General features: G+C 35.4%; 1 long non-coding RNA gene across 1 annotated transcript; it reads left to right on the top strand.

Annotated features, from left to right (window-relative positions):
* The first annotated feature begins 3,842 nt into the window (after positions 1–3,842).
* LOC115415831 (uncharacterized) lies at positions 3,843–24,649 on the top strand. Its single transcript, XR_003934875.1, has 3 exons — positions 3,843–5,044; positions 18,586–18,592; positions 24,637–24,649. It is a non-coding gene; the product is annotated as an uncharacterized LOC115415831 (long non-coding RNA).
* The last annotated feature ends 5 nt before the right edge of the window (positions 24,650–24,654 follow it).

Below are 24,654 nucleotides of genomic sequence, written 5' to 3' on the forward strand. Positions count from 1 at the left end.
AAATCGGGTTGCATCAATATCTCTTAAATAAAGCTCAACTTTAAGTTAAAGTTTTCACATTCACTCTTCTTTTTCTTGTGTGAATGACAAAACTGATATTTTAATACTTTTATTTTAATATTTTCTAAAATCCTGGAGACCAAAAATTTATAAAGCAGCAGATTTTTATTTTAAAAATTACGCATTTACATGATTTTTTTTCCCCAAAACTTAACTGTGTCTAAAGTGCATTTGGTTTTAAAATCTTATTCTGACATAAAATCTTTTTCCGACCAAATAAAGTTGAAACTATTTGTTTGTTAGTTCTGTTAATCTGAGCGGATGTTCTTCAGTTTCAGACCGAGGACATCGAGGCTAACGTTCAGAGTCCTGACCATCGACCAATTAAACGATTAAAGGCTGTAAACGTCAGTTCGGAACCCGTTTTACGTGTGGTTTAAAGAGAGAGTTGAATTTCTGCTGCGACTGGTGACAAACGGCAAGTGTTTGTTGTTTTTTTCCGATTTCTTCACAATAAGTTTCAACAACACGAGCTGAAAACAGGCTTTAGAGTAAAATACTGAAAACTTGAATGAAGGTGCAATGGAGCGTTGAAGTGTCGTTTGTTTGGTTTGATCTGCTCGACGTTCTGACGGATGATCAGTCCGTTTCACTTTGACCTTTTTCTACTCTTTTTGCTTTTGTTGATTCTTTTTGACTGAATTTTCTCGCTGACTTTGAAACCAGTGGAAACTTTTTCTGTCAAAGACTAAAAAAAAAGAAGAATCAGAAAATAAAACCCGTCTTCAGAACATGAAGAGAAAACTCACAATCCATTTGCTTCTGTTCTTTTTGGAAATTCTGTGATTGGCTGTTTCTTTTTTTTCTCGAGGCTGTGATCTGAACCCAATCTGCGCTAAAGCGTTAGCGTTAGATTCACCAATTTAGATAAAAAAGGATGTGATAAAAAATGACACTGGCTATGAGGTAATATTAATGAGCATCTAAATTTAATGAATGAAATCCAGCTACAAACGTCTCCACAAAGGCCTGGAATCATTGACATTTCAAAGCTACGCTGTTGTTAGCTTGCTAGGTAATGTACCATTTAACCATTCAGCTTATTGAACACTAACATATTCATGTCATGGCTGATTTCAAAAGCCCCAAATCTTTTTTTTTTTTTTTTTTTTTTAAAGTTAATAATTGTCATGTTTTTCAGTCTTTGTGACTGGCTAGACCTGGTAAGTTGTTGTAAGTGTGCTAGCAAATGTTAGCCGCGGTTAGCTCGCTGGCTAACGTTAGCTACTGTGTCCTGTTTGTTGAACACGCAGTGATTACTGTACGCCCACAAATGTCTGAAAAGCCTGGAATTCTTTAGATTATTTTTTCATAAATGACTTGAACTTTATCTAATTTCTCAGTCTCTTTAGTTTGACCATCAGCTCACTAGCTAATATTAACTGTTGTCTATCTTTAACCATCAGCTTTGAGTCCTCCAGTGACTTCTCATGACTTTTTTCTCAAAAGCACCAAATTATTTTTTTTAACTAAGTAAGTAAATTTTATTTATACAGCACTTTTCACAGTCACAAAGTGCTTTACAGTACGAAGTACAAATAAACAGTACAAATAAAATACAATTAAAATACCATTAAAATGAAATAAAATACCATTAAAACATAATAAAATACAATTAAGATACAATTAAAATATGATAAATACACAAAGTGCAATCAGTTTGTAGCAGCCCTGAGTCAGTTGGGAAATTAAAAAATATATATATTTTCATTCCTTTTAAAAATAAAAAGAATTTAATAATAATAATTAAATTCCTTTCAGTCATTTCGGTCTGAGTATTTCAAGTTTTAAAATAACATTTATTTAATATTAACCCATATATGATAAGAACGGACTAACTGCAGTTAGCACGCTAACGTTAGCTGGTTTTCTAATAAGACAAACTGGAATCTTCTCTCATCATAAACATGTTTCACTCACATATTGAGGCTGAAATAATAATCATATTAATAATGACAGTAAAAAGCTGAATATCCTCCCTTATGAATATTTATTCAAAATGACAATTAGAAACTTGATAATTGTTGAGTTTAAGTCAATGTTGAAATGAAATTTCAGTGGGAATCTAAATTAAAGTGACATTTCACTAATGAACGTTGAGTTTTATTATGTAAGTTATGTTTAAACGAATAATCTAATTTGTTAATTAAGACTTGAACAAAATGTGAAGTAAAAAGTTTAACACATCAGGTTAAACTGGAACGGAACATCAGGTTTTATTTTTCCAGATTGCAGCCTCCGTCAGAGCCCGTCGGTCGACCTTTGACCCCAACGGTTGACCTGATGATCGGAGGTTAGTGATGTGGATTTCCAGGAGGCGACGTTCATTAAAAAGACGAGGCTGGTTCCAAAGTCAGACGAAACCCTGCCCACTCCTGCTCTGTCTGTACACCCGTACGTCACATGTCTGTCACATGTTCGGGCGAAGGCGTGTCAGGTTCAGGAAGTGGTTTCACTGTGAGTGAACGATGCGACCACGGGTTGGACCCACCACGGGACCATTATCTGCACCCGCCTCACTGTCCTCACCTCCCACCACCACCCCCACTGGCCAACGGCCTCTAGGGGGGCGGAGCCATAGACGCCAGCTGACCCCCACCCCCTCTTACCCTCAGGTGTAAATCTGTTCCCTTTGTTCTCATCAAACACTGAAAAGAAAACATTCAATCCAACAGCGTCTTCATGAACAAATACGATTAATTAACCAGAATAAGAATTAAACAAATACTGCAAAAGCAAGAAAAGTTCTGAATTTAAAGGTGAAATCTGCTCTCCATCTCAGGTTTGGTCGTTCTTAGGGTGTATTTTTTTTGTCCAGTTTGTGTCTTTTACGTCTTTTTAGTTTTAATTCAATGAGCACAAAGTAGGAACATGTCCGTATGAACCTACTGTGGTTTAGTTTTTCAGAACAGCAGCAGAGAAAATGAAAAACTGAGACATACTTGAACAACACACGATGAGAACAAACGGATTCATTTACACCTGAAACTTCGATCCGTTCAGAGTCTGTCTTCGTTCAGTTTCATCTTTTTCTTTTTGCTTCTTCATCAGACGTTTCTTCTACTTTCCTGATTTTCCTGCAGGTATTTGAACAGTTTTTATTGTTTGTTTGTTTTTTAATTTAATTTTTTAGTCTTTATTGTTTTTTTTTATCCTCTGGTATCCACCCATAGACGTTCTTCTGATCAGCAAACGCACATAATCTACACTCAGCAGTATTGTCACAATATTTTCATCTAGTTTTTAACCTTTTTCTTATTATTTAGTTTCATCGACTAGAGCTATAAACAAAAATACCAAATACTCAATAACTCTCCTATTTTTAACCCTTTAAATGCCATGTTTGTGATGGAAACTCCATATATTTTGATGCAAAAAAATACACAATTTTTTTTTTCCAATATTCTACATAAAAATTGTATTAGTTATTCTTTTATTTGTTCCAGTGTCCATTTTGAAGATGAACTGGTCATTTTTCTATTTGTCAGCAGTAACTTTATTTTTTATTAGAGAAAATGAAAATCAGTCTGTTTTTTTTTAATTTGGTTTAGCTGAAAAAGAAAAACACCTTGAAATTCAATTTTAATTCTTCTATTTTACAACAAAAATAGATTATCCACTAGTTTTTCTTTTGTTTTTGAAAAGAAAATCAATCACTGATAGATCCACAGACTTAAAGTGTGAATAATGTGCTCACCTGGATACTGGAAGGTTTTGTTTCTCAGAATTTTCTTGCATTTTTTTTTTTTTTTTTAATCATTTCTAGAATTTTTCCTGTCCTTTCTGTTGATGTTTTTTGAGTCTCCACCTTCATCACAGACTCTTTGCATCAGTTCAGATGTTTTTCCAGTGTTTTGATCATGAACTGGTCGTTTTTCCACAGATTCTTCTTCTTTTCTTTTCTCTGAACGTGGACAGTCTGAGTGTCATTGCAGTTCCTCTTTTCTCCACATGGGGGGGCAGCAGGACGGGCTTTGTAGATAATCCTTGAATGTAGACTTGGATCAGGTCGGGTCTGAATCGTTGCTTTTTTTCCGTCGTCCTGTTCGATCCCGTCTTGACCCTCAGGTGTTTTTTTGTTGTTTTTCATTGTTTTTTTTCCGTTTTTACAACCACGCCACAAAGCCAGCGATCGCAAACTGAATCAGGGTTTTTTCCTCAATCACTCTCAGCACGATTAAGCTACATCCCATCGCTCCAAATGTCCCTCATCCAAATGTCCCTCATGGCTTCCCGTAGTCACATAGCGTCTCCGTTTTAAGGTTTCATTTATTGGAGTGTTGTGGGGGGGTTTTTTCCACCGGGGGGAAATTCACTCAGAAACTCCCCGACGCTATTACTTGAACTTTACTGCATTGCTCACTGTTGAATGTCTTTATAAGAAAATATACATTTATTGAAGAAAAACGCAGAAAACGTAGAGTTCCTTTTGGTTTTGTCGGCGACGTTTTCAGAGTTTTATGACAGATGTACAGTATCGGCTCCAGAACAGATGCCACTTAGAGCTACTTTAGGAGGGAAGGAGGAGCTTTTGGAAACTTTACTCAGAGATTTGTCGGATCTTTTTCCTTCACCGAGGGCTTCGATATAATTGCACACATCATCGTCATCGCCATCGTCTACAGGAGAATTTAGTTTCCGTTTTCACCGACGCAGCCTCTGTTCAAGCCTGTTTTTAGTCGTTTTCTGACCAAAGATTTGAGTTGGTGTCGATTGTCGGGTTCGGTTCAAACGTCTTCTTCTGTTTTTTTTTTTTTTTTTCCGTTGTGTTCGTGTTTCAGAGGATCAAACTGCGACGGTTCATCTGGAAAGTCTTGGTTTAACGGTGTCCTGGCGGTGAAGTCCATGAACTGGTACCGGTCTGTTTCTGGTTTCACGTGTCTTCGGTTAGGGGTTTTTTTGCACATGAAGTCGGTTTGGTTTTGAAGTGTTGAACGTCCTGCAGAAACAGTTTTAAGGCCCATTCATGGTCCACATTAAAGACGTATATGTCCATTCCCTGAGGGTTTATGAATGCGAACTCTGACTTAGAACACGTTGCAGTACCAATAGGAACCATAGGGGGCAGAGTTGAGATGTGAAGAGAATAATTTCCAGAGATAGCGGAACTTTTTGGCGACTTATTTGACGACTACGCTTCTGAATATCAACATTAGTAAAACCTCCGCTGTTGTCGCCATGTTTGTTATTATTGACTTTCTTCTTCTTCTCATAAAACTTTACTCTTCTTCGTGGTATTTGTCCAGTATGTTAGCTAAGAGCACCGCCCTCTGGTGGACTGATTTACAAACACTCATTTCATTCCAACTCAATGGACGCATCGAAGTACGAAGGCAGTGACGAAGGTATTTATGAGCATGAATGGGCCTTAAGAATCATCATTTGCCATCGGACATCTGCGCAAAACTTTACCAATATTCACTAAATGTCGAAAAAACGGAAGTGCGTAATGTCGGTTTTTCCATTAAATCACAAACGCAATACCTTAAGAATCATCCAATTATTTGTTAAAATACAGACAGTAGTCGTTTTTCCATCGGACATCTGTGCAAAACTTTACTGATATTTACTAAATGTCGAAAAAACAGAGGTGCGTAATGTTTTTTTTTCCCATTAAATCACAAATACGGTGATTGGCTTATTTATTATCGTGAGATGACACGAGAAGTCATTTCATAAACGTGTCGACAAATGTAAATATGGTGTTGATTTACAGATATATTCATTCATTCACCCTCTATCTCCTACTAAATTATAAAATAATTGGGTTTCCTGGAGTCCAAAACTCTTCTTCTTTGCTTGTTGTAACGTCGTCAACATCCTTTTTTTTTTTTTTTTTTTTTAATTCACCTGAATAGTTGCAATAAAAGGTCTTCTATGTGATATACCATTTGTGCTACGCCCGGAAAAAAAAACACCTCTTACTGGCACAAAAACTTTTAATCAAAAAACAAGACTTTTAGCAAAATTGTCGTTTTTCTCATTGGGCAAATTTTTATGCACAAGTTATATTCGCGCAATTTGAGGGTAAATGGAAAAGCGACTAGTGTCTTTGAAGATCGGAAAAACAGTTTTAGCTTTTACAGGACACAGAGTGAAGCCCCCGAAGACACAAAAACCACAGTCACATGGTCTGGTTTTCTCGTTTATGTCTCAAAATCCAAAATAATTTCTGCATTTTTGACACTTTTATTTTCTCGTCCTCTTGAGCTAAAACATGTGAAAAGCCTCAACACTCAGTGAAACAACATGAGTTTGTTGTTTTTCTCCAGACGAGGCGACGTGATGGAAAAAATGCACATTTTTTAATCACAAGATCAGACCCTAAAGTGAGATCGAATAGGTTTGGTTCGACTGGAGAAAATGGATTCATTTGGTACAAAAGAGATTGAACTGAAGCCTGAAAAAACAGTAACTTCAAATCCATGATCCTAAAGACAGGTGAGGAAAAACAGCTGGAGTCACGACGGACGAAGAATGACCTCGACTTCACAGAATAAACATCTGAAAACGTACAAAACCGTCTCTGGGGCTTCACACGTCTGTCAGTTTGCATCAAATTCTGTCGTTTTTTTCTGCAGGATGTTTCCTTCACATTTCACACCGTCGCATACGATACGAGGTTTTTCCGTCACTGTGACATGTTTTTCCGATGTTATTTCACAGTAAAATAAAGCTCGGATGTTGAAAAGTTGACGAAACCGACACAAACTGAACCGTCTGTTGAGTGAACTTTAATTTAAGCGACTGTTACGTTGGAGTTTGTAAACCCGACTTTAACTCCAGGAAACCCGTCTTAAAGGTGAATCCAACTCGGATCTAACGGTTCGAAAACCCACGGCGGACTTTTGTGCTTTCGACTCGCCGCCACCGCAGGACTGTTAAAACGGTGAGCGCTGGTTGATCCTCGACTACTGTTGTTTGTAAAAGTCACAGTTTCTGCAAAGTTTTATTTGCAGGTTCAGGTCGGAATATGTGTGTGTTGTGTTCTTACCACTGATCACAGAACCAGCACAGCTTCTTATATAAATATATAAATATATGAAAAAAAACAAAGGTAAAAAAAAAACAAAACAGATTTTACGAGTTGTATTTGACACGTCCCTGTCCTCTTGACCTTTGACCCTCTTTTTCAGATCCAGCATGCGTTTGGTACTATTGACTGTTGTTTTTTGTGTATAAAAGAAAAATGTTAAAAAAGATGTCTTTGGAAAAAACAACTGTTCTTTGTCTGTTTTATGGTGAATTTAATAGAACAAATGTACCATCGGCGCCGACAGCTGAACCCGGTCCGGTCTAATCCGGTCCGGATCGGATGTATAAAAGCTATAACGGTGTAAAACTGAGAAAGACCGTGAAAAACCATCAGACTCTGACCTTCACTTTTCATTTTTTAAAACTCAGAAATCATTGAAACACCTGGAATTCCCTGCAAATACTGTAATAATTTAAGAAGCAATATCCAAAACCTGGAGCAGACCGACTGGACTGGACCGGACTGGGTGGGTTTTTCGGTGCCGTTGGGGGGTCTTTCTCAGCGTTACTCCTGGTGGTTTTTTCTACTGGTTTCGGTCCAACACTCGGTTGACTTTCCGTTGTGGTATCGGTTGCGTTCGTTTGCTGGTTGTAGATTCTGTTGGTTTTTCAGTGAATCCACCGTATCAGTTCTCTTACACAATAAAGAGAATATTTTGTTCAAATACAAACCTCTGTCTGAGTCTCTGTCATTTCATCGACATCATCCACATTCAGCCAGATTTGATCTCCAGTGGGCCAGACCAGTAAAATAATAACAGAATAACCTATAAATAATGACAACTGCAGATTTATGTCAAAAACCAAAAAAAAAACCCAAAAAAAACCATGAAATTATGAAAGTATTTACTTTTATACACTATCAAAACAAAAAGATGTTAAAAACCTGAAAAACTGAATTTTCTTCAGAAAATTAAATGCAATTTTAACAATCTTCTGCCTCATCATTAGTCCATGTGCATTCTGGATCAGATCTACAAAGACACTAAACACTGAGGAACAGGAAGAAAAGAGTTCAAATTGGGTTGAATTTTCTTAAGAAATGTCAATTTTTTTCAGGTTTGGAAACTTTATAAAAGTAACTATTTTCATAATTTAATGTTTTCTTTTGTGTTTTTGCACTAAAACAAACAAATTTATATCTTATCAAGCTATTATTTTAGTGCAAAAAAACAAATGGTGCTTCAATAAGGGTGAATTTGGACCATGTTCAAATCTGGTAAAAATGTGCTCTAGATCATTATTCACGCCCTTCTACATGTTTCCAGAGGTGTTTCAAGGTGTTTCAAGCCTTTTCTTTTAATATTCCTAAACACCCCCTGGTGTTCAAATGCTAAGGCTTTAGTACGTGCTCAAAAAAGGGTAATTTTGGACATTGTTCAAATCTGGCTAAAAGTGCTCTAGATCAGTGGTTCTCCAATGGGGGTACATGAAGGCACTCCAGGGGGTACGAGACATTTTAAGATATATTTAAAAGTAGCATCCATGCAAAAATCCTTAAAAAATAATTATTAAATTTATTAAATATTTCAGGAAAATACATAAGTTCATAAAATGAGTTTTATATTCAGTAGGTTGTTCAGTTTCATCCTCCTAAAAGCCCAGAGTCTCCCCCAGACCAGAATAGTTCCACCCAACCTGTCATACGCCACCTAGCATCACCTGTCAATCACCTGAAAACTCAAACTATGGAGTCATGGTTGAAGTGGAATTCTTTTGAAAACACGGAGCGACAAGTGGTGAAGAAGGCCGAAGCAGAGCCGGCCAAACTCCACCTGTATCTGCAAGATTCTGTTTTATTTGGATTTACGTCCACAAGTTGCGACCCACCCAAGGCCCTGAGTTTTATCTGTGGGGAGAAACGAGCTAACAGTAGCATGAAGCTAATAGCTAACTAGCTAACAGTAGCATGAAGCTAACAGCTAACTAGCTAACAGTAGCATGAAGCTAACAGCTAACAAGCTAACAGTAGCATGAAGCTAACTAGCTAACAGTAGCATGAAGCTAACACCTAACTAGCTAACAGTAGCATGAAGCTAACACCTAACTAGCTAACAGTAGCATGAAGCTAGCACATGTGCAGCGCCATCTGAAGACTAAACGTGGATGTGACGTTGGTAAGCCTTTTTTAAGAGGAACCTGTCTGAATTCAGATCATCTGAAGACCTGATGCAGAAGACCTCCAGCCAACACAGTTCCAGACAGACCACTGCACATGTTCCAAAGCTGAATAAATCACACACTGATGGCAGCGCTCTGTTTGAAGGGAGTGTTTTCAACCAAAAATGCTTTGCCCTGGTTCGGGGGTACGTCACTGAAAAAAGGCTGAGAACCACTGCTCTAGATCATCATTCATGCCCATTCATTTCTCTCTCTCTCTCTGTATGCGTTATTTCTTCTTCGTCAGTTGAATATAAATCAGCTCTTATATCCGTATTCTTCTGTTTCCTCCGTTGTAAAGTGCTCACCGCTCTTTTTATGTTCAACAGCAGAATAAATAAACTGAATACGTCGGCTCTTGGATATGTATTTTCTTTCTTCTGTTGTAAAGTGCACAGATCTGATCTAAACCCTCCTCATATCTTCAACAGCAGAATAAATAAACAGACTAAATCGTCTAAATGATGGATGACGGTGGAACTTTAAACACATATGATCTGCATCTACGTTAATGAGCTTCACACTAACTTTTGTCGTTCGTCAGCAGGTTTTTCCTCCGTTCGGTTCCAGCTCCATAAATCACATTCACAATAAATATGCAAATAAATTAACATATGCACATGTAGAATAAACATGGAAGGAATCTATACATCATATATATATATATATATATATATATATATATATATATATATATATATATATATATATATATATGAACAAACCGGTTTCAGCTTTTATTCGTTTACACTTTATTCTGCTGAAAATAAAACTTTACTCATATGATAGTTTTAACTTCAAATGTTGGTTTTATTCTCATCAAATCTGAACTCATGAAATATTAAAACTGTTTCAGAATAAATAAATAAATTCACATGTTAACATATAGTTAACATATAGTATATAAATATTACTCTAAGTGCAACATTTTCCTCTCAATGTCACAACTGTCTTCTAATTATTGTTGTAATATTTGTTTATTATTCTGCAAAAACTGTCACTTTTTCCTGAACTGTCTTTATTCTTTATTCATAACAGGCGTAAAACACCTGTTTAGTTAAAGCTTCTGAAAAGAGTCAAAAGACAGAACAAACAATAGCAGATATGATTTAACGTATACAAAACTACTGAATTAAAATGAGCCACAAATCAAAGTGGATTTAAGTTCATTTTACTTTAAATTAGTGTCAGTGTTTAAGGATGAGATCATTTGTATTTTTATTTCAGTAAATAAAATGATCAGTTCACAGTTTTAGTTTTGACTTTTCTATGAATTTTGCAGCTTTTTTGGTGTAATATTCAATATTTTATATCACCCACATAATATCACAACAATATACTGAAAATTATCGTCGTAATATACGACTTTTAACTTAAAGCTCTACCTACCGATGTGGCATTTCTCACAGCACTTAGTAAAAGTTTGAACATGAACAACCCGCCTCTCTCCAAAGCCCCGCCCCCTTCCCTCTGCCTGCGCTCTGAGGCTCCTCCTCCTCTCTCCTCCTCTCATCTGATGCGCGATGGAAACGGAGGAGGAAGCAGAGGTGGAGGTCCGGTCCGTTTTGGCGTGTCCGCGGACCCCTCCCTCAGTAATCAGATGCATCATCCACCTGCCGCGGGCCCACGGCTCCTGTTCCATCAGTAGACCTGTTCCATCAGTAGACCTGTTCCATCAGTAGACCTGTTCCATCAGTAGACCTGGTCTGTGCAGTACTGGGTCAGGGTCTTCACTGCAGTGCCCAGGGGATGGGCGCGCGCACTGTGAACGCGCGGCCTCCGCGAATTTTCCGTGGACATTTGAAGTTTCATAGTCCATACAGTTCTCATCCTACATCATCTTACATGTGTGACACCAGGTACATGTACCTGTATGAGTCCCACCGTCAGAAAAGCTGAGCTTCATGCAGACCTGTTCAGTCCAGTACAGCTGACTTCTGGACTTTATCTCCATCCTTCATTCATCAGACTCCTGTTTGTGCCCCTCAGTTGTTGTTTCTGTTCATAAATCCGTTTATTCCCTTCCACATGTGCATGTCAGTTCTATCCAAACACATCCTAGACAGTAGACTGTGGTCAGTGGTCAGTAGACTGTGGTCAGTGGACAGTAGACTGTGGTCAGTGGTCAGTAGACTGTGGTCAGTGGACAGTAGACTGTGGTCAGTGGACAGTAGACTGTGGTCAGTGACAGTAGAAGCAGCGCCAGTGAAGCGTCAGATTCAGAGGGACACATATCGGATGCTGGACGGCCGTAATGGATGATTGACAGGAGGCTCAGTCAGGTTCGGCCAGTTATTTTATTCGGACCGACTAAAATGATTGGTCATACTTTTATCAGAAATATATGAGAATTAAAAATTTTTGAGTTTCAATACCTGGTGGATTTCTTTTACATTTTAGTTTGACACATGCTTATTAGGAGCATTTGAAGATGACAAAAGAAAAGTGTAAAAATGTCACATCATACGGTAGAGCTTTAAAGTGTGTATTTTCATGGAATATTATGACTTTATTCTTGTGTCTTTTCACAATATTTTATTCACGTTATTCTTCTTGTTTGACTTTTTAATATATATTTATTTTACAGTTTATTTGTATAATATGCTTTTTCCCCCTCAAATTATGGCATTAAGTTTATAGTGTCATGACTAGTTATTCTGTTTGTTTAAAAATAAGTGAATTTTAACAAGATTCAGTTTATAATTTACGCATGTACGTTACCACAACAGTAAAATATAGGATTTAATTTAACCTCATGAGACCCAGCAATGAGTTTTTGTCCCCTGTAGTGGACAAAACAGTTTTACTTTAAAAAAAAAACAAAACAAAAAAACAAAACAACAGCTGAAATGTTGTCCACCGCGGAAGGACATTACATAAAAAAAACAAAAAATCTGAAAAAACTGTTGCATTGTTCTGTTTCCAATCAAGACAATAATTTAATGTAAAAAAGCCAAACTTTTAGTTTCCTGAGCCTCAGGAGGTTTAAGTTCAACAGGACGTGTTCACACTCAGTGACTGGTCGTGTCTTTTGTGTCCTTTTTTTGGACCGTTTGGAGGCCCGTTTCTACGGAGGCCCAGAGGTGCAACAGCCCAAAACATTATCCACTATAAGAAAAAAAGAGAACAGCCCAAAAAAATTATCCACTATAAGAAAAAAAGAGAACAGCCCAAAACATTATCCACTATAAGAAAAAAAGAGAACAGCCCAAAAAAATTATCCACTATAAGAAAAAAAGAGAACAGCCCAAAAAATTATCCAGTATATGGAAAAAAAAAATTTGGGGCTGTTCTCTTTTTTTTTCTTATAGCGGATAATGTTTTTTTTGTTTTCTGTTTTTTTTTTTTTTTGCTGTTCTGTTTTTTTCTTATAGTGGATTTTTTTGGGCTGTTTTTTTTTTGGTTTTTTTCTTATAGTGGATAATTTTTTGGGGCTGTTCTCTTTTTTTTTCTTATAGTGGACATTTTTTGGGCTGTTTTTTTAATTTATTTTTTCTTATAGTGGATCATTTTTGGGGCTGTTTTCTTTTTTTCTTATAGTGGATAATTTTTGAGCTCTTGCACCTCTGGGCCACCGTACATTTGTATGTTTGACCCCCCAGTTCTATCAAACCACACTGACACCTTTTCTTTCTGTACTTTTGTGTATTGACAGTCTGCATTAATTCTGTATTTTTAATTAATTGCATTTACTTATGCGTCATTACAGAATATTAACCTAACGGACAGATTCTGACTCTGTCGTCTGTAAAATAAACTATAATTTGACTTTACGTCACCGTCTGACATTCACACCCTTTTAACAAATAAAAACTACATCAGGTTAAATTTAGAGATGGAAAAGGTGTGGACTCGGTTATTTTTGTCTTGGTTTCCCTTTCCGACCTGTTTGGGTTAAGGGCTGTGGTCGTTTGTTCAGCGCCAACAGAACCGTTATTTAAGGAAAAACATACGTCCACCTTTAAAACAGAGTCTGTGAACATGTTCAAGAGTTCAGACTGTCACCGTTTAACACTTTAACACAGAAGTGACAATAAAAGCACAAATGACAAAAGGACTGGTACTCATCAAGCTAATGCTAATGCTAATGTACGGAGGTAGATGTGTTTCTTTATTGCTTTAACCAAAACAAAATTTCAATTAAATAACAATATTTTCAATCAAAAAAATAACTTTTCAATCAAAGAAAATGAGTGTTTGAATGCAAAAAATAAAAATAAAAATTTGAGATCCAGAAAATTGCATTTGAACACTTTTTTTCTTTGATTGAACAGTTTTTTGTTTTTTTTTATTCAAGTCATCTTTTTTGTATTTGGGCCATATTTTATGGGTCAGATATTTGTGTCTTTATTATTCAAACAGATGTCCGATGGAAAAGCGACGACTGAGGGTTAGGGTTATGTGCAGCGGAGATCTTGGCGTAAATTGACACGCGATCAAATGCTGTTGAATAACACGCAAAAGGTCGAAAATGCAAATGTATGTCACGGAAAATGCCAAAAGAACTGACGTGAAATCCAATCAGATCAGTCTGTAACTTCACAAAAGCACAGTTCCAGTTTTTAGGATTCATGCTCTAATCCACAGGTGTCAAACATGTGGCCCGGGGCCCAAATCTGGTCCGCCAAAGGGTCCAGTCCGGCCCTGGATGAATTTGTGAAATGCACAAATTACACTAAAGATATTAACAATCCTTTTAGTTCAGGTTCCACATTCAGACCAATTCAATCTGAAACGGACAGGACCAGTCAAATACTATCAGAATAACAGAGAAATAATGACAACTCCACATTTTTCTCTTTGTAAATGTAAATATTTTCATGTATTTACACTAAAACAAAGTACAATTTCACAAAAAATGTGAATAACCTGAACAAATATGAACAATCTGAAATGCCTTAAGAGTTTTGGTTTTTTTTTTTTATCATTTTTACCAATATTCTGCCTGATATTAAATGTTTTGTGTGTTTGTAGATCCACTGGGATCTGTAAGTTATAATGTACTTGTGTAAATGATAAACTGAGGCAGAATATTGTTAAAATTGCACTGATTTTTTCAGTTTGTTCATGATATTCACATCTTTTGAAAGGATAGTTCGTAGATGGAAACCTTTTCATTGTTTAATTTTTCTTATTCCAATACATAGATAAAATTTTGGCGATCTCTTTGTAAATGTAAATATTTTCATGTATTTACATTAAAACAAAGCATAATTTTGCAAAAAAAAAATATGAACAACCTGAACAAATATGAACAACCTGAAATGCCTTAACCTCCTCAGACCCAGGACATGTCAGCAGTACCAGCTTTTTGTTTTTTGTTAAATCAGTGCCTAACTGCACCTTATTGCACAGCCTCTTTGCACTTCACTCTGCTGTTTGCACTGTACTTCAGTGTCTACTGTGTATAAGCTAGGTTACGTTGCAAATATGTATTATTTTTATGTAGGTATTTTAAAGTTTAATTTTAGACGTATATTTTACTTATTTTAAATTAGCCTTAGTTTTAGTCGATTTTAATGTATTCATTTATTTATTAGTAATTTATTTTATTGATATGGCAAATATGGGTCCTCAGAAACCAGTTTCGTTCTCTTCTTTGTGATGGAATGATAAATAAAACTCCTTTGAATCCTTTGAATATTGGAAACATCATGACGCAAGTTTTTTCAGATGCAGTTTTTAAATTTTTTACGCAATGTCCTTTGTGGTGGACAGTTTTCTTTTTTTTTTTTTTGTATAAAGTTGTGAAACTCTTGTCCACAAATGTGGACAGTGGGTCCTAGGAAGTTAAGTTTTTTTTTTTTTTTTTTTTTTTTAATTTTCACAATATTCTGCCTGTTATTAAATATTTTGTGTGTTTGTGGATCCACTGTGATCTGTAAGTTATAATGTACATGTGGAAATCAATCAATCAAAGTTTATTTCTGTAGCACTTTACAACAACATAACGAAGCCCAAAGTGCTTTACATCTACAAGCATGATTAAATTATAAGATTAAAAAAAACAAACATCTTAATCAAGTACCATAAATATGCATAAAACAATAGGACACAACACACATTGATGAAAGAGAGCACAGATTCAAACCTAATAGTGTCTCAGTGTTGAGTAAATGATAAACTGAGGCAGAATAGTGTTAAAATTACACTGATTTTTTCAGTTTGTTCATGTTATTCACATCTTTTGAAAGGAGAGTTTGTAGATGGAAACCTTTTCATTATATAATTTTACTTTTTTCGCTCTAAAACAGAGAAAAGTTTGGAGTTGACATTATTTCTATATTCTTCTGTTCTTATTTGACTGGTTCAGTCCACTGCAGATCAGACTGAGCTGAATGTGGAACTGAACTGAAATGAGTTTGTAATCTGAGTTTTAAAACCTGTTCCTCTGCAGACTCCCACTGAGACGATGAAACCCTGTTGTTTCTGCGTCTCTGACCTCGGTCTGAACCGTCAGAGGGAAAAAACTAAAAAAAAAACACATAATTGGAAGAAATAAGGAAACTCTTGTGCAGCGAAGGGTTGGAGAGCGTTAGAGGAGTGAGGTCACAGTTTCCTGGCAGAGTCCAGATCTACGAGAAGGAAAAGCAGCTTTTAACCAGAGGACCAACGCTGCAGGACGGCTGAGACCAACCCAGAGCCGGGACTGGACGCTGAAAACGGACCAGAACGTAGACCGGGGCGTCAAAGTCATGTTAGTTCAGTTCCACAGTCAGCTCAATTAGATCTGCAGTGGGCCGGACCAGGAAAATAAGACCAGAAGAATAGAGAAATAATGTCAACTCCAGACCAAGGTTCGAAGAGTTTTGGATTTTTCATTCTAGTTTAGTTTGATTTAGTTTGGACTTTTTTTTCTCTAATTCAGTTCATTTTAATTCGTTATTTGAGCAGGTTTACTACTTTTTATTAGTTTTCATTATTTTGTAAATGCTTAGTTTTAGTTTAGTTTTAGTATTAATTTTAGTTTAGTCGTCTCTTTTCTCTTCTTCTCTGTGCTCCTATTCAAATCAATCCCAGACAGGACTCTGCTGCTTTAGTCTCCATGTTTCCAGGTAGAGTGGGGACCAGAAGACGACTGGAAACCACAAGTGAACACAAGTGACGGAGCAAAAAGTGTCGTATGGAGACAGCAGCTAAAATTGCCATAGCGAAATAAATTGTTTTCATATCAATCCGACAGTGACAAAGACAAAAACAAAGGGAATTTTATCCTTTTTTTTTTTTTTTTTTTTTTTACATTTTAGTTAGTTTTGTAAACACACAATACAGTTTCAGTTAGTTTTCGTTTTTTTCTTTTAATTATAGTTTTTTTTTTTTTGCTTAATGAAAATGTTTTTCAATTCTAGTTTCCGTCATTTCATTAGTTTTCGTTAACGATAAATAACCTTGGTACAAATACAGAATTTTGAGATCTAAAGTCAGAATTCGGAGGAAAAAAGTCAGAATTCAGACTTTAATCTCAGAATTCTGACTTTTTCTCGGAATAATAATAAAGAAAAATATTGAAAACAGTCAAAATTCTGAGATTAAAGTCAAAATTCCGAGGAAAAAAGTCAAAGTTCAAACTTTTTTTCCTCACTTTTCAAAACATTTTCTTTATTATTGTTCTGAAATTAAAGCGAGAATTGTGAGTGATTGTAGTTTTCATCATTTCATTAGTTTTCATTAACGATAATAACCTCGCTCCAAACTTTTCTGTTTTAGAGCAAAAAAAGTAAATTTACATTATGAAAAGGTTTACATCTACAAACTATCCTTTCAAACATTGTGAATAACATGAACAAACTGAAAAAATCTGTGTAATTTTAACAATATTCTGCCTCAGTTTATCATTTCCACATGTTCATTAGAACATACAGATCACAGTGGATCTACAAACACAAAACATTTAATAACAGACAGAATATTATTAAAATTGCACTTAAGACTCATTCACACTTATCCACATTTTTTGCAAAATTATACTTTGTTTTAGTGTAAATACATGAAAATATTTACATTTACAAACAGAAACATTTGGAGTTATGAGTATTTCTATTATGATAGAATTTTACTGATCTGATCAATCTGAGATTGAATTGGTCTGAATGTGGAACCTGAACTAAAAGGATTGTTCATATCTTAGTGTAATTTTTGTATTTCACAAAATCATTCCAGGGCCGGACTGGACCCTTTGGTGGGCCGGATTTGGGCCCCGGACCGCATGTTTGACACCTGTGACGTAAACGCAGAAGAACATTCATCACCTGTTCCATGAACTCAACAGGGTTCAGTTTTATTTTGGTTCCATTCGACTCTTTAAAGTCAAACTCCACCCATAAAAAAAACCCAAAAAGTTTCCAGAATCTCATCTTAAGTCGTTTCATCGTCGTCACAGAGATGAGAGCCAGCTACAGTTTACGCCCGTTACCGTGACAACCGACTCTGACCCTTTCTAACGACTGGAAAAGAACCTTCGCTGGATATTTCCTGTCACAACGACGCCTGAAAACGAAGGGAAAAAAAAGAAATGAAAATACAAGAAGTGACAGCAGCCGCAACAACGAATGAGAATGAAGAAGAACTAGAACTGATAGAATATGGAGCTGATTTAAGGCCATAAGTTTTGTATTTGAAAAATAACATTTGAAACTGAAAATTTTAAGTTTTGATTTTGAATTTTGAAAAATACGACAGTGTATTCAAATTAAAAAAATAAGTGGTTCTGGGTACAAAGTGACTGGGGAATTACATAGTGGAACCTTTTATTTTATTTTATTCATTTATTTATTTTGGTATTTTATTCCTCTGTTATATGTGTCAGTGTTTGTCTTACTTTTTGTATGTTTGAAAAACTGAAAATGACTAAAAATACATTGATCAAATAAATAAATACATACATAAAAATAAGTAAACTTTTCATACACATATTTTTAATTTGAATATATTGTTGTATTTTTCAACATTTAAGATCAGAACTTACATTTTCTGTTTCAAATTTCATTTTTTCATATACAAAACTTATGGCCCTAAATCAGCTCCATAACAGAACAGCTGTAGTCATGGAAACCGGTGACGTACATATATGTCTGTGTGTATCAAAGGAAAAATGGACGAGGTCACACGTTCACTGTTTTAGTTTTAATTCAATACAGAAACGACAATAATGGAACAAAAGGCAGAACCACGAAGAACAAGGACTGACACTCATCGAGCTAATGCTAATGCTAACGTACTGAAAACACAAGCTAACTGTCAGATTAAAGCAGTCATTCCAGCGCCTTTAGAAATTATACAGGGTGGGGAAGCAAAATGTACAATGAACATTTAGTTGTTTTTTCTCAGCAGACACTACGTCAGTTGTTTTGAACCCAAACATATACTGATGTCATAATCATACCTAACACTATTATCCATACCTTTTCACAAACTTTTGCCCATATGAGTAATCAGGAAAGCAAACGTCAAAGAGTGTGTGATTTGCTGAATGCACTCGTCACACCAAAGGAGATTTCAAAAACAGTTGGAGTGTCCATAAAGACTGTTTATAATGGAAAGAAGAGAATGACTATGAGCAAAACTATTACCAGAAAGTCTGGAAGATACTATTAAAGAAGAATGGGAGAAGTTGTCACCCCAATATTTGAGGAACACTTGCACAAGTTTCAGGAAGCGTGTGAAGGCAGTTATTGAGAAAGAAGGAGGACACATAGAATAAAAACATTTTCTATTATGGACATTTTCTTGTGGCAAATAAATTCTCATGACTTTCAATAAACTAATTGGTCATACACTGTCTTTCAATCCCTGCCTCAAAATATTGTACATTTTGCTTCCCCACCCTGTACATAGTTGTGTTTCATGCACTAACCCTCCAACTTCAATACTGTATAAATAAAATGATGCTAATGTAGCTACAGTGCGCTAACAGACACTAGCATGCTAGCTAAATCATGTGTTTGTGGGCAAATTGTTGAGATAGTTGGCTTAAAAAAAAATAATTGTGCTGTAATTGATTAATTGATTATTGTTTTTAGTTTACTCAGTGATGAGCAAGGAATACGGAAGAGGATTAGGGCAACTGGGAAAAAAATAAATAAAAATTGAGGTCCCACAAATATATATATATATATATATATATATATATATATATATATATATATATATATATATATATATATGTATATATATATGTATAATTTTTCTTAGAAAAAAAGTCAGAATTCAGACTTTTCTCAGAATTTTGATTTAATCTCAGAATTCTGATTGTTTTAAACCTTTTTCTTTATTATTCTGAGAAAAAGTCAGAATTTTGAGAAAAGTCTGAATTCTGACTTTTTTTTCAAACAATTCTGACTTTAATCTCCGAACAATAATAAAGAAAAATATTTTAAAAAGTCAGATTTGTAAGAAAAAAAAAGTCTGAACTCTGACTTTTTTTCCTCAGAATTCTTACTTTAATCACAGAACTCTGTATTTGTACCAAGGTTATTATTGTTAACGAAAACTAATGAGATGACGAAAACTAGAATTGTAAAAACATTTTCATTAACTGAAATAAATAAAAACTCTACTTAAAAGAAAAAAACGATAACTAACTGAAACTGTATTGTGTGTTTACAAAACTAACTGAAACATACAAAAATTATGGATAAACTTCCCTTCACTTTCGTCTTTGTCAATGTAGGATTGATATGAAATCGATTTATTTCACCTGAGCAATTTTAGCTAGCGGCACCATATGACACTTGGGAGAAAGCAGCAGAGTCCCTAATGGGATTTTTTTGAATACAACAGTGAGGAAGATTAAAGATATGAAAAAACTAAAATTAATAGTAAAACTAAACTAAAACTAAGCATTTAGAAAAAAAATTAAAACTAATAAAAATTATAAAATCTGCTCTAAAAAATGAATTAAAGCAAACTGAATTAGAGAAAAAAAGTCCAAACTAAATAAAACTAAACTAGAATGAAAAATCCAAAACTATTAGAACCTTGATTTGTACACTGTTACGTCCTGAACATGAGGTGAAGCATCAGATAAACAAACGCCTCTGACATCATCTTTGTTGCCAAGGTAACAAGTCCCAGCCAAGGTAATAATAGTTTTGGATTTTTCATCCTAGTTTAGTTTTATTTAGTTTGGACTTTTTTTCCCCTCTAATTCAGTTCATTTTAATTCGTTTTTAGAGCAGGTTTACTAGTTTTTATTAGTTTTCTTTTTTTTTCTAAATGCTTAGTTGTAGTTCAGTTGTAGTTCAGTTGTAGTTCAGTTGTAGTTCAGTTGTAGTTTAGTTTTAGTTCAGTTTTAGTTTAGTTGTAGTTCAGTTGTAGTTCAGTTGTAGTTCAGTTGTAGTTTAGTTGTAGTTCAGTTGTAGTTCAGTTGTAGTTCAGTTGTAGTTTAGTTTTAGTTCAGTTTTAGTTTAGTTGTAGTTCAGTTGTAGTTCAGTTGTAGTTCAGTTGTAGTTTAGTTGTAGTTCAGTTGTAGTTCAGTTGTAGTTCAGTTGTAGTTTAGTTTTAGTTCAGTTTTAGTTTAGTTGTAGTTCAGTTGTAGTTCAGTTGTAGTTCAGTTGTAGTTTAGTTGTAGTTCAGTTGTAGTTCAGTTGTAGTTTAGTTGTAGTTCAGTTGTAGTTCAGTTGTAGTTCAGTTGTAGTTTAGTTGTAGTTCAGTTGTAGTTCAGTTGTAGTTCAGTTGTAGTTCAGTGGTCTCTTTTCTCTTCTTCTCTGTGCTCCTATTCAAATCAATCCCAGACAGGACTCTGCTGCTTTAGTCTCCATGTTTCCAGGTAGAGTGGGGACCAGAAGAGGACTGGAAACCACAAGTGAACACAAGTGACGGAGCAAAAAGTGTCGTATGGAGACAGCACAGAAAACTGAGAGAGACAAAGAAATCCATTTAACATCAATCCGACATTGACAAAGACAAAAACAAAGGGAATTTTATCCATATTTTGTTTTTGTTTTTTTTACATTTTAGTTAGTTTTGTAAACACACAATACAGTTTCAGTTAGTTATCATTTTTTTCTTTTAATTATACTTTTTATTTATTTCAGTTAATGAAAATGTTTTTTTCAATTCTAGTTTTCGTCATTTCGTTAGTTTTCGTTAACGATAATAACCTTAGTCCTGGCCTATTCTGATTGGCCGACAGCCTCTTTTTAATGAAAAACTCTGAGATTTTTAATTGAAAAACAACAGATGCTGCTGTTTTTCCTCTTTCTGACACAAACACTCTGACCTCTGACCTCTAGGGCTGTGTGTCGGCAAGAATCTGGTGACACGATACAAATCACAATACAAGGATCACGATACGATACATCATGATACTGTTAAAAAGGCAATTTTTTGTTTGTTTCTCTTTTTTTTAAGATTATTTCTTGGAGAATTGAATTCCAGCAGAAATCTGCACAAATACTAAACACATTTTTATTTGATCACAACAGGATCTAATGTTCTATCACAACATTTTTCTAACTCTCCTAGTTTCCAAAGGAACTCCCATCTGCCTCTCAGACAGAGAAAAGTGCTTTCAGGATGATTCAAATAACCAATATTTAATTAAACAGTGTTAAATAATAATAAATAACATATAAACAAGAAAGAAAAAACAAAAACAAAAATAAACCTCTGCCATATCTGCATTTGAAAAAATACCTAAAAATATCAATGCAGTAATTTTTAATATCAATACAATGTCGTGAAATGAAATATCACGATATATTGCAGAACCAATATTTTCTCACAGCCCTACTGACCTCTGACCTCTGACACGTTTACATTTCATAAAATATTTCAGTATCTTTGACTCGAAACAAAACGTCCGACAAATTGAACCTGAAATGCACCATATTTACACAATCACACATCATTAATTAACTGTTTTAATCAAGTGTTTGGGCGATTTTAACCTCACGTCGTCCTTTAACTATCAAAGAAAACTCACTACGTCACCTTCACTGACAAATGGATTTTACAGCGTCAGGATAAAAAGCCTCTTGTTCCTGCAGCGTTTTCTGTTCTATTCGTGTCTGTGGTTCGAGTCTCTGTCATAAAACAGATATAAAGTTCTTTTTCTGTCGTCTCTGTCATCGTTTTTTCTTCGTCTGTTGCTAAAACGGGGTCATGTGCAGAACACTGGCCTCCATTCAGGTGCGTTCGAGCGCACATGTGAGTGTGGATAACAGGGGTTTCATTGAGGTCACGTTACGAAGCAGAACCGACCGCACGTCCTGACCTCGGAGGAAAACGCCGCACGCCCAAGGCAAACATGCACACGGCGGCCACGCCCACACACCGCCGCCCAGCGCTGACACAGCAGCGGCGCTGTGACAAACGGTGACACGAGAACAAAAAAGCACAACGTTGGTCTGAAAATAGACGCACTTTAGAAACCGACTAAATATAACGGAATGTTTACGTCAGACGCTGGAATTTTCCAGGTTCTAATGAAAAAAAAAAAAAAAAACATGAGCTGAAACAGAGAATTAAGAGTCAAAGGTCAAATGATGGAAGAACAAATGAACACGTGTCCTTAAACGCATCATATCAGCCATTAGGACAAACACAGACGTTCACAATTTATTTAATGTAAACCAATTAAAACCTGTGGAAGGAAGCAATTATGCATTTAAAAAAAATCTGAAATTTAACAGAATTTTCACTGTTTATTTGACAGATTTTTCCTGTATTTTTCAGATACAGGAAAATATCAACGAAATGACAAAAACAGACTGTGTTTTACATGTCAAATGGAAAAGAACAGGAAAAAACTGGAACTGTGAAGAACCATAAGGTTTACATTTTTTAAAAGAATTTTTTTCTTTTTTCACAGAAAAATAGAGTTAAAATACATTTGCAAATATATCGTAATTTTGCAAATATTTCTTTTCTATTTATGAGATTAAACTGTTAATTTAAAGTTTAATACTGTAAAAAAATATTCAAACCAGATAAAATTACTGACAGTTAACGGTAACAGAAGTATTTGTTCTGTCAGTTGAACCAGACTTGTTTGTTAATTGACAAATATTTTGTGTAATTACAGGAGGTTTCACAACAAAAATGTTGAATAAATGTATTTTTGTGAATGTATAACATGTATAAGCACTGATAAACTGTCCAAATACAGTTTTTATCAGTGGATTGGACAACTGAGTCTCACTGAAAATTATTTATATATATATTTATAGGGAATTGGATTGTTTTAATACATGAAAATATTCTTTATTAAACATTAAAAAGTCAAAAAAAGCAAAATCTAATGTAAAGTTAGAGCAAAAAAATGTATTTTAATTATGGAAAAATGCCATATTTTATGAGATGGTTATTTTCCGTTATTAACAGTATTTTTTGGCGCCCCTGCTGCTGGAATAATACAGATTTTTACTTTTTTTTTTTTACAGTGTGGGTAATTATGTTTCCTCTTTTTGTTGCATCTGTTTTTTTTTTTTTTTGTTTTTTTTTTCATTTATTTTGTCACGCCCCCCCCCCACCCCAAAAAAAAAAAAAAGGGGGGGGGTTATTGTTTTTGGTTCCGTTTGGTTCAGTTTACACTTTAGTAGCTAAACTATTGGTTGAATTTGTACCCAATTTGGTTTGTAGTTTGCCAGTGACTCAGAATAGATGTGGTTACATTTTGGGAAAAATAAGTCAAAGTTTCAATTTTTTATGATTTAAAAAAAATAAATCTTCCCATTTCCTTATAATGGGTGAAATTTCAAATGTCTATAAAAACCTCAATTTAGTTTCAGTTTACTTCAGACTTGGTACAAATATAGAGGATATTAATATGACATCAGCACACACAGACATGATGACATCAGCTGGATCCATGACAAAATAAGATACAATACGTGCGAGGGGGCGGGGCTTGTTGTGCCTGGAACTAATTGTTAAAGTTGCACTTATTTCTCTTTTGTCACATGTTCATGTTATTCCCATTTTTAAAGTAAATAAATGTAAAAGTTTTCATTTTGTAATTGTACGTTTTCATCCTAAAACACAGATGCACGTTTGTATTTGACTTTGTGTGATTCTGTGGTTCTGGGCCCGCTCTGGTCCACTTCAGGGGTTCTGGGTGGAAGTGGAACCTTGGCGCTTTTATTTTGACGGGTTCCTGTTGTTTTTCGGACTCCTGCTGTTTTTCCGTCTGACACTCGTGGGTTCACGCTCAGGTCGGCGCCGTCACTCACCCTCGACACAAACTTCTGAATGCTTCATCCCGTTTCGTCGGCGTCTGATCACAGCCAACTCGTCCTCGGGTCCAAATGCTTGTCGCTACGGCAACCCCTCAGTCACCTCATTACCCACAAGCCCTCTGTGCTGCTGTCACATCCCAACGGGGCTGAGGGGGTTTTAATGAGAGCCGGTGACAGCGCCGGGGTGAACGCCAGGGCAGAGGGACGCCGCCTTCCAACA

This window comes from Sphaeramia orbicularis, unplaced genomic scaffold, assembly GCF_902148855.1.
Source record: "Sphaeramia orbicularis unplaced genomic scaffold, fSphaOr1.1, whole genome shotgun sequence".
Taxonomy (NCBI): Eukaryota; Metazoa; Chordata; class Actinopteri; order Kurtiformes; family Apogonidae; genus Sphaeramia; species Sphaeramia orbicularis.